This window comes from Pecten maximus, chromosome 11 (genome assembly GCF_902652985.1).
Source record: "Pecten maximus chromosome 11, xPecMax1.1, whole genome shotgun sequence".
In the NCBI taxonomy this organism is placed as follows: Eukaryota; Metazoa; Mollusca; class Bivalvia; order Pectinida; family Pectinidae; genus Pecten; species Pecten maximus.
Window position 1 is genome coordinate 8,558,806 of NC_047025.1, and position 12,211 is coordinate 8,571,016.

A 12,211-nucleotide genomic window follows, 5' to 3' on the forward strand; every position below is an offset into this window, starting at 1 on the left:
TGATTTTGTAACATTACTGTTTATGTTCAAATTTACGTTAAGCTGACGTTGTCACAAACGTGACTTCGATATGTCATGAAAAACACTGTAACAATATTGAAATAACGTTGTAATAACATGGTAATAACTTTTTATAGCATTGTAATAACATTGTATAACTTTGTAATAACATTGTAACAATACTGTTATAGCACTGTAATAACGTTGTAATAACCTTTTTGTAACGTTGTAATAGCATTGTAATAATATTGTAATAACATTGTTATAGCATTGTAAAAACACTGTAATAACTTTTTATAACATTTCATTAACTTCGAATAACACTTATAACGTTGTAATAACTTTTTATAACATTGTATTAACAATGTAACAACATTAAAATAACGTTGTAATAGCACTGTTATAACATTGTATACAATTTGCTATAACATTGTAATAACATTGTAATATCATTGTAATAACACTGTAATAATTTTTTATAACATTTTATTAACTTTGTAATAACATTGAATAACGTTTTATAACGTTGTAATACCATTGTAATAACACTGTAATATTTGTTATAACATTGTATTAACTTTGGTATAACGTTGTAATAGCATTGTAAAAACACTGTAATAACTTTTTATAACATTGTATTAATTGTGTTGTAACATTGTATTAACTTTTTAATAATATTGTAATAAAATTGTAATAAAATTGTAATAACACTGTAATATTTTTTTAACATTGTATTAACATTGTAACAACATTGAAATAGCGTTGTAATAGCATTGCATTAACTTTGTAATAACATTGTATTAACTTTGTAATAACATTGTATTAACTTTGTAATAACATTGTATTAACTTTGTGATAACATTGCATTAACTTTGTTATAACATTGTATTAACTTTGTGATAGCATTGCATTAACTTTGTTATAACATTGTATTAACTTTGTAATAACATTGTATTAACTTTGTGATAACATTGCATTAACTTTGTGATAACATTGTATTAACTTTGTGATAACATTGTATTACCTTTGTGATAACATTGTATTACCTTTGTGATAACATTGTATTAACTTTGTGATAACATTGTATTAACTTTGTGATAACATTGTATTAACTTTGTAATAACATTGTATTAACTTTGTGATAACATTGTATTAACTTTGTTATAACATTGTATTAACTTTGTGATAACATTGTATTAACTTTGTAATAACATTGTATTAACTTTGTAATAACATTGTAATATCATTGTAATAACACTGTAATAATTGTTTTATAACATTGTATTAACATTGTAACAATATTGAAATAGCTTTGTAATAGCATTGCAATAACATTGTATTAACTTTGTGATAACATTGTATTAACTTTGTAATAACATTGTATTAATTCTGCAATAATATTGTATTAACATTGTTATAACATTTTAATAGCATTGTAAAAAAACTGTTATAATTTTTATAACATTGTATTGATTTTGTTATAACATTGTATTAACTTTGTAATAGCATTGTAATAACACTGTAATATTTTTCTTATAACATTGTATTGATTTTGTTATAACATTGTATTAACTTTGTAATAACATTGTAATAACATTGTAATATCATTGTAATATCATTGTAATATCATTGTAATAACATTGTATTAACTTTGTGATAACATTGTATTAACATTGTTTTAACATTGTAACAACATGGTAATAACGTTTTTTATTTGTCCTTTTATGTTTATATACTATTATAATATAAGTTGTAACATTTTCGTAATACAATTTAATTGAATTTCGTACCTGTTTATGTATCTGAGATTTACCTGTTTTATACAAGACACCTTCAAACTTCGAGTAAATAAGTTTTTGTCTAAATTGGGTATGTATAGCTCATTTTCGTTATCATAACTTCAAAACATCAAAAATATTTCCTTGTATTTTGGGGGAAATAAGAATTGTGCATACATGGAAATTTGTAATATAAGAGGCACATTTCTCGACTTAGTAAAGTTAGAAAAAAATGGCATATACTCACTTCAGGCCATTTATTATCAAAAACGTCTATAAGAAATTGAACCGTACACTGAATATTTTCCCCGTCTTGGTTCGTTATGGCATTCTGTGTTCAGGCTGCAGACCAAGCGAGACAACTCTATTTTCATAACCCTTCAACGTATACTCCCGATATCAAAAGTGTTGAATTTGAAAGAAACGCAACTACCATTTAACATAAAATGAATTTAATATATTCATATTCGACCAAAGGGTATATTGATATGATTGGCATAGCGACAATTATGTACATTTTTTTTTTATAAATATCAATATATGTAACTAGTACAGTCATTCAAACGTTATTTTGATATACTCAGATATCTCGTTATTGTTTGTCTGTAAACAATGCTTTTCATTTTCTATTATATTTTACTTGAAGTGTTCATAATTAAAATATTATTTTACAAATTATTAAAAAATTGTAACATATGGATTTCGTTATTTATCGACTGTTTCGTTATCTCGATGTCATTGTCAGGTTAAGGACCAGTCGACTGTCTGTTATCTCGATGTTATCGTCAGATTAAGGACCAGTTAACTGTTTCGTTATCTCGATGTTATTGTCAGATTAAGGACCAGTCGACTGTATGTTATCTCGATGTTATTGTCAGGTTAAGAACCAGTCGACTGTCTGTTATCTCGATGTTATTGTCAGGTTAAGAACCAGTCGACTGTATGTTATCTCGATGTTATTGTCAGGTTAAGAACCAGTCGACTATATGTTATCTCGATGTTATTGTCAGATTAAGAACCAGTCGACTGTCTGTTATCTCGATGTTATTGTCAGGTTAAGAACCAGTCGACTGTATGTTATCTCGATGTTATTGTCAGGTTAAGAACCAGTCGACTGTTTCGTTATCTCGATGTTATTGTCAGATTAATGACCAGTCGACTGTCTGTTATCTTGATGTTATTGTCAGGTTAAGAACCAGTCGACTATATGTTATCTCGATGTTATTGTCAGGTTAAGAACCAGTCGACTGTATGTTATATCGATGTTATTGTCAGGTTAAGAACCAGTCGACTGTTTCGTTATCTCGATGTTATTGTCAGGTTAAGAACCAGTCGACTGTATGTTATCTCGATGTTATTGTCAGGTTAAGAACCAGTCGACTGTTTCGTTATCTCGATGTTATTGTCAGATTAATGACCAGTCGACTGTCTGTTATCTTGATGTTATTGTCAGGTTAAGAACCAGTCGACTATATGTTATCTCGATGTTATTGTCAGGTTAAGAACCAGTCGACTGTATGTTATCTCGATGTTATTGTCAGATTAAGGACCAGTCGACTGAATATTATCCCGATCGATTCTAACTGATAACAACGGACTGGTCGACCACCTGTTATCTCGATGCCAATACCTGACAAAGCCCAGCCGACTTCTCATTATCTCAATTTCAGTATTTACATAGTCTAGACACGAGCCAGTCGATTGTCCGGTTATCTCGATACGAATGAGTCGATTTGTCTAAATATCTCGATGTCACTGTCTGGTAACTGACCATTTGATTGTCTGGTGATCTCGATATCATTGTATGGCTCCAGACCAGCCATAGCTGTATACACGTTCTCTAAAAGATCTAGAAGAAATATGATACATATATTTCTAGAGTCAGATATCAACAAATTTCAGATATGGTCCCGTCAGTGGCTTGTAGACTTCAATCCCCAAAATCTGAAACTATGCTAATAAGTAGAAAACGAAATCCCTATTAACCACCCCTCTATATATATATGAACGATACTCCTATAAATAATGTATCTTCTCATAAGCACATGGGTGTGTTCTTCTCAGGAGATGGTCTTTGGTAGATCAAGTAAATTACTTAATTGCCAAAACTTCATCTAAAATCAATATGACATCGTTGAAATTTCAGTTAGACGGACAAACTTTGCAAACTATTTATTTCTCTTTTATAAGACCACTCCTTGAATATGCCGATATTGTATGAGGAAATATTCCCAAAGATTTGGAAAAAAATGATAATATTGAAGCTGCACGTATAGTAACTGGTGCAACAAAGCTAACCAGTACTGATACATTGTTCAATGAGGTAGATTGGACTAGTTTATTTGATCGTAGACAAAATCGAAAAATTCTTCAATATGATAAAATGTCCTATCAATATACTCCTCAATATTTATATGGTCTTATACCTAACACAGTTTCGGAGGGACATAACTATGATACAAGAAACTCGGACCAAACATTTGTCACTCCAATATTGTGCAAAACTGCTTTTTATAAACAATCGTTTTTACCCTCTAGGCCTACAATAGATCAATGGAATAAACCTCACGTTCGATCAAACCCATCTGTTTCTGCTCTAAAATCCTACCTCGATCAACAGTTAAGCAGGAAAATACCTATCCACTACACATTGAAACCCGAAAGGGTAAAATTGATCATGCTCGTCTACGAATGGAATGTAGTTCCTTAAACAGTTATTTATATAATAGAAATATTGTTCAATCTCCGCTTTGTCTGTGCGGCCAAGTTGAAAACGCTACCCATTTCCTTTTAGAATGTGCCAGGTACGACGACATAAGAAGGCAGTATTTATATTCCTTACCTTTTAAAATTACATGTACAACAGATATCTTACTATTTGGGAACCAGACACTTTCACTACAAGAAAATAAGGTCATCGCCTTAGCTTTTCAAGATTATATACTTAAAACAAACAGTTTTTTATAAAAAAATTATTTATCCCAAAAGCATGTTTTTGTACTTAAAGTCACGTTGTTTGAATCTTTACCCCTTTTCCTTTTCTTTTCCTTGCTTAAACTTTTATTATTCATTGTTATTATACGGCCTTATATGGCAAATAATATGATGCCCATCCTCAATATATTTGCTGTTTATGATAAGGTGATATATTTACATAAGTGTCTGAGACGCTTGTTTCTATTTCCTATTCTGTACATTCAATTTTGTAACTATATATGTTTTGAAATGCCTGAATAAAAGAAAGTTTAAACCAATACACATATTTTGTCTAGATGTTACGTCAGTAGGCCTTACAATTTTCAAAGCTGCATAAAAATTCTGAAAGACACGGTATACATAACCGCTTAGGATCTTAAATGTGCGACAACGCTCGGTCGCTAAAACATTTTCCATTTATCGGGTCAAAAAGTATTAAGATTGCGTAATAAAAGATTAGAATTAAATTCATTACGATAAAATCTCAAGGTAGAAACAATAGCCTATAAACTCCCCATAATATAATGGCTTTAACACCTAAATATGTCATTGTACAAAATCTGCGCAGTGAATGTACTATGGGAGATAACTCCAGTTGTTTCGTACCGACCATGACGGTTTTATTATGAAGGTTTCACAGATCATATAGTTTAGTGTATTTCAAAAAGTATTATAACAACAATCATTTCTAAACAGTCTATAACGGGGGTTGGAATATATATATATAAGATACGGTAAGTGTAACTTGATGTCAATAATAATAACTTAAAGATTTTTTATTATTTTCTCATGATAATTGTAGACAGTTTAAACTAATTAGATGTGAATAAGAATTCACATACAACTTGTCATTTAGATATTGAAGCTTAATAATATGTAATTTGATTTGTGTCTAAAATAAGTTTAAAATATTAAAAACCAAAATGAAGCAGTTTGTTATCTATCACAGCAGAAGTGAAATGTATGAGGATTGGGGTTGTCGAATATTACCGTATATGTCCCAGTTGTCTGCTAAGATCCGACACATTTTAGCATAACAACATTATCGTCGAAATACGATGGCTGATTGATAAGTTGTGAGCCTCATATTGAAGACTTTGACTTTTACCGGACATATTGTTTTATTTTTCAACATTATCCCCTTCAGTATCTATACACTTTTGCCAGCGCTGTTTAAGGGCCTCAATTGCCACTTTTATAGAACTCCTTTTCTTGGCTGTTCAGAAAGTCACCCACTACATGTTAGGGTAAGAGTGCCTGGAATAGCTGTTTTCAGTTTTGGTAATAGTTGAAAGTCTGATGGAGCGAGATCAGTTGAATAAGGCGTAATGCTCAATCAATTTAAAGCCACAATCGTGAATGGCAGCCATGACAATGACAGACTCTTTCACCCTAATCCTAACCGTAACCGATCTTGTCCATTTTACAAAAGCCGCTTGTCTTGTTTACTTTAGAGTGCTACCTCTTCGACATAAACTACCCAAATTAGACCAGTCCTTGGGTACACGGTCTTATCAAGTCAGAGAATAGTAGGACTCCAAAAGAACATCCTTGAGTACCTCCTTCAGTACGAGGTTCATAATTAATCAATCAGCCCTCGTAGTACTACTTATATTTCTAGATGAAGCTATCAATATCATTGACAGCTATTTGTTTCATATTTTGATAGAGACCCTCTCACATTTTGGAATTCTAACATTCCGCAATACTAGGTACAGGTACGTGTACCACAGTGACTTGGCAGGAATTCACAATCCATCGGTCCATATATATTATATTTAATATATATAATACACACATATATATAATATATGTACCGTGGATTGGGGATTCTTGCTAAGTCCCTGTGTTAAGTACTAAACGTATTCCGTGTCACGGGGTATTTCATTACGTCACAAAAGGCTGACCTGTGAAGAAAGGTGTTGACCTTGTTTAGCGGCGGCGACACAGACAAGTGTGGTGTCAAACACAATGGCGGGGCACTTAACGCCGCCTGCCCCTCTATATGAACATACATATGTATTATTATATGATCAGACATAACAGGCAAATTTAAATCTGCGGGTGATCTCCTCAGGAAAAAAACAGTCATTGACGACGATTGACGGATGCCTGTTCATAAACTGGTTACAATTGTATTTTCTATATAGCAATATATCTAAAAACATGGGTCGCTTTCTTTTATTGCAGCCCGAACGATCTAACCAGTCGTTATTCTTATATACCTAAAAGAATTCCTGTGTTATTAAGAAAAACATTCGCAGGTTCCTCAGGATGTTCGTAATTTAAGATATAAAAATTACAGAAGGTCGATTTTTCCACTTAAATGAAAGGCCCCGGGTCTCAACTTTGGCCTCGGAATGACGTCACAACCAGGTTTCTAATAAAGGTTTCAAGTTAGAAAGAGGACATCTTTCAAAACGACGCATTTTTTTCACCTCCAAAACTATACAGAAGAAAATTGTGTTATTTCTTTTAAATAATCTAGAAATAGCCAAAATAAGATATCTAAATTTGAATTCCATAGAAATCTTCTTACATGTCCTTAAACACATTCATATATTCAAAACAGGGGTCTTGAGTGTTTAATAAATTAAAATCACGACAATTTAATCAATAATTAGCTTTGGGGTCCTCATCCCAGCAAATTGCCATGTATTTTTCGCCCGTCATATTTCCCCCTAAAGGACCCCAGTTGGTACATTTGATTTGCAACGATCTGAGTAGAGTTTAGCAATTTACTTTTCAATTTGTCCCCCATCCATTTTTATTTTATTTTAAACCTTATAATGTTTGGTTTTATGTAACGCATTGTGACCCGGATGTATATAGCGAGGGAGGGGAAACGCCCATTTTTTTCGTGTCGTGTTTCTCCTGTGGTAGCGGATAGAAAAAATCGGGTCAATTAACGGCATTTTTGTACCTGAAAGCACTTTTTCTACAAGTGAAAAACGCATTAAAATATGTTTTTTTTGGCCTGAAGAAATAACCTTGTAAAGACTTTTTTATATAAAACGTTTTAGTACTTTCAACTTTTCACCGCGTCGCGATCGAGTAAGTGTGTATATTTTAGTTGTTTTTCTACCACCTCTACAGCCTTGAGCTCTAACAGGCTGTTTCCACTTTAAAAACAGCTAGTCAGAGCTGATATGAAGGCAAGTAATACACTTGTTGACGACTAAGGAGCATATATTTAGAACGTATCAATAGCGTTTTAAATATAATTAATGTTTAAAAAATTAAGCAAGATGAGTCAGTATTAGTAATATTAAATTGACAAAAAAAAATATCTTCCAATCAACAAAGTTATGAATAAATTCTTGTTTATATATACTTTTTCTTCGTAATATTTGGACGCGTCAATATGATTTATAAGTACTCAAAAATTGCTTCGTTAATTGGTAATCATATACCATAACATTGCACTTATCCTAGCAAGTATTTTTTTTTCCTAAGCGTGTTTTTACACAAATATTTAGGTACAACGTGTAGAGGTTGTCCGTCACTGCGGTCATTGTGGCTGAAGGTGACAAACACCTTTTCACGAACAATATACACATAGTCACAGTCAATATTGTCGAGTCAATTGTTGAAATTAACACTCTTTGTTGTGTCGGTATCTGAACTAACTGCTGTGCTTTTCTGAACATTCTCCCTCCCGCGTTTCACATTACAAATGTCTCGTACATGTACGGACAACCAAATCCACGCCTACTAGACAAAGCCTATTGGTTTGATTCGGGTTCTTCAAAAACACAACCAAACCATCAAATGCACTTCAAAAACGAAACCTCTCTTCCACATTAAGGGTTGCGTATCCCTGTCTCATCCTCGCAAAAAAAAAAAAAAAAAAATCACAAGACACATTTTTAATGCACGCTTTCTGTCAAAACTGGTCTGTTAAAAAACGGTTATAATTTGAACGTAAAACTGTTTATGATTTTTTGGTTTTTTTTGTTGTTATTTTTTGTTATTTTTTTTGCATCATCGTAGATGTTGAATAACATTTTATGAAAAAAGTTAGTGAGCTTACTGTGCATCTGGCACAAATCTTTAACTTGATAAATATGCAGAGACTGGCTAAAAGTACAATTCATTCAACTTTTTTTTTTAATTCATGCTAAAAAAGTAGAATTATTAGTTTACGTTTATAGAATTAACAAATTATCTATCTAAAAATATTGGTTTTTAAGTATACGAGACTCCAATCGGAAATTCCCTTAAAGGAAGAATACACGCAAAATACCGGAGTGATATCCGACACAGGGATTTCACTCAAATTTCTAATCCCTGTTCCTGGTCATATAAGTGTATATTTTGTATTATAAAATGTTCTTAGTACACACTTGCTTTGGAATTTAATCGCGTCACGTCCCTGTGATCCCGATTGTGAGGAATTATTCCATTGCATACCCGCAACACGAAAACACGATAAAAAAGAATTGTTATACATGTAGATGATTCAGCCTGTTTAAAAAAAATTAAAGTGGATTACTTCCAAATTAAACACCATATGCTGTTAAAATAACGTTTTATCCTTTGGAGAAATTGCAATAATAAAACCAAAATTGCTCGAGTATTGTTAAATTTTCCAAGTAGTTGAAACAGACACCGGTATTACTTATCCCAAGTTGAAAATCTAAACTGTCTGTCGTAAGCTATCTATATGTAATTCCAAGCACTGAAGCTGCGGACGTGTTTGCTCACACACACACAGCTTACACACACACGAACCTAACGTCTACATGTAAATATATCGTCTGGCGAGGCCAAGACTGTTAGCGAGCCTTCTTTGTCTGGGGCGACCGTCCACCCGTGAAGGGCGTATTTTTTGTCATTGGGATGAACTTATCTTTATTCGGCGTATCGCTTTTCCATCGAGGTGCTCTCGTTTTAAACCAGACGCAGTTCAGTTTACGGAAGAAGTTATTTGAACGCGAGAGCCTGTTTACACATTTTAAATGTATTCATGCGAGGGAGAAATAATCCCAACTTTAAGATTTTTTGTTTTGGATTAAGTGAACGGAAATTTACCTATTCTGGATTTATACGTTTTGAAAAAATAGTGAATAAAAAGTGCAATGGGTGATTATATCGAAATGAGGTATGTTTTTTTAAATGCCTGACTGGAGTAAAATCTTCAACCAGCGCCGTGGAGCCAAAATGGGGCATATATGATTTCAAACAGGTAAGTGATAGACAAAACACACCAAAAGATAATTTTATATCATTTATACTGATAAAACACTTGAACAGCGATTAAATGAATATTTTGATGTTTCGATATTGGTATACAAATATATTTATTGAATGTTAGATAAACAGTTGATATATGCTGTGCCCTGTTCATATTAGTCGCATTGCCGTATACTGTAGATCATCGGTCGTGTATCTCAATAGTGCGATACGGAACATACATTATGTTGAAGAATATGAATATGAATTTCATTTGTGCTTCTGGAAAAGAATATACTTGATTATATGTTTATTTTGTAAATAAGGACATGTACATCTCATATAAATTTTGAATTCAGAAAAAATAATTGATAACTTTATTCTAATATGAAAAATCGACGAAAGCTAAACTTGTTTCGCACGACCAGAATATGCAAATTAAAACCATTTATTCACTTTGATATTCTTAAATCAGTTCGTTCATCAGACGTGAAAAATTACGTCAAGCTTTTAGTTTCATTATTAGAGCCCGTGCTTAACCAAACAAACTGGCATGTACTGAGTAAGTAAAATCTTATCTAAACTGCGACAGTGTTTGTCTTAGTTGGAGCTGAACGTCCAGCAAAAACCGTGTTTGTTAGTCTCTTTATTATTTTCATTTTCGAGTGGATTGACCACTCGTTCGTATTTAACTACTGTGTAGCAAATATTTGTCTTTATTTTTCACGGCCTAACGAGCAAGCAAGGCCAATGTCCACTACCCGGCCAGTACTGACCCTCGTGTATATATTCTAACCAGACGGCTCTCTTTGGTCACTAGATTGTCCACCGATACCCTGTTTGACCCCCGAGCTTATAAATATAGAATAAATTGTTCAGTGATTATATTAGTAATCGCATCATTTGGTCGATACTGTAATTTCGTCTGAGTCACGTGACAAGTATGTTACAATCCCACATTTCAAAGCAGTTTTGACTCACCGTTTACGTCCATATTAAGCGCTAAAACCATTGGGTTAAGTCGTCCATGTCAAACATTTCAGAGACTGATGGTAATGTCCTATAGATTTCGTTGTTGGTGTTTTGCCGTTTGAATTTTGGCGACGTGTAGGTTCGTGCGGTTTTTTGTGGTGAAAGTGTTGTTTCGTATTTTACGGCTGGTGGTGTTGTTGATGTTTGTGGTGTTGTTGATGTTTGTGGTGTTGTTGGAGTTTGTGGTGTTGTTGATGTTGATCTTATGTATTTTGGCGTTAGTGTTGTTAGTTGTGGTGTTGTTGGAGTTTGTGGTGTTGTTGGAGTTTGATCCTGTGTATTTTGGCGTTAGTGTTGTTGGTTGTGGTGTTGTTGGTGTTTGTGGTGTTGATGGTGTTTGTGGTGTTGATGGTGAAGTCGATGCTTGGCGTGTTGTTAATGTTTGCATTGTTGTTGATGTCTGGGGTGTTGGGCATTTTTGTGGTGATGTTGGTGTTCGCTGTGTTGTTGATGTTTGATCCTGTGTATTTTGCGTTTGTGTTGTTGGTTGTGATGTTGATGATGTTTGTGATGTTGTTGATATTTGAAATATTTGTAGATTCGCTGGTGTTGATTCGTGGAAAATTTGCGTTAGTGTTGTTGATGTTTGTGGTGTTGTTGATGTTTGTGGTGTTGTTGGTGTTTGATCCTGTGTATTTTGCGTTTGTGTTGTTGGTTGTGATGTTGATGATGTTTGTGATGTTGTTGATATTTGAAATATTTGTAGATTCGCTGGTGTTGATTCGTGGAAAATTTGCGTTAGTGTTGTTGATGTTTGTGGTGTTGTTGATGTTTGTGGTGTTGTTGGTGTTTGTGGTGTTGTTGTTGTTTGTGGTGTTGTTAATGTTTATGGTGTTGTTGGTGATTGATTCTGTGTATTTTTGCGTTAGTGTTGTTGGTTGCGGTGTTGTTTGTGTTTGCGGTGTTGTTTTGGTGTTGTTGGTGTTTGCCCTGTTATTGATGTTTGTTCCAGTGTATTTTGCGTTAGTGTTGTCGGTTATAATGTTGTTGGTGTTTGCGGTGTTATTGATGTTTGCGGTGTTTGTGTTTGCGGTGTTTGTTGTTGTTTGATCCTGTGTATTTTTTGCGTTAGTGTTGTTGGGTGTGGTGTTTTCGGTGTTGTTGACGTTTGCGGTGTTAGCGGTGTTGTTTGTGTTTGCGATGTTGTTGATGTTTACAGTGTTGTTGGTATTGATGGTGACGTTGATGTTTGTGGTGTTGCTGATGTTTTCTATGTTTGTTGATTCGCTGGTGTTGGTTCGTGGGTATTT

General features: G+C 33.3%; 1 protein-coding gene across 1 annotated transcript in view; it reads left to right on the forward strand.

Annotated features, from left to right (window-relative positions):
- The first annotated feature begins 9,544 nt into the window (after window positions 1-9,544).
- LOC117337506 overlaps window positions 9,545-12,211 on the forward strand; it is a 30,849-nt gene continuing 28,182 nt past the window's right edge. Inside the window, exon 1 of the mRNA XM_033898515.1 lies at window positions 9,545-9,942. The gene's annotated coding sequence lies outside the window, so the exon portion shown is untranslated. The remainder of the gene's footprint in view (window positions 9,943-12,211) is intronic.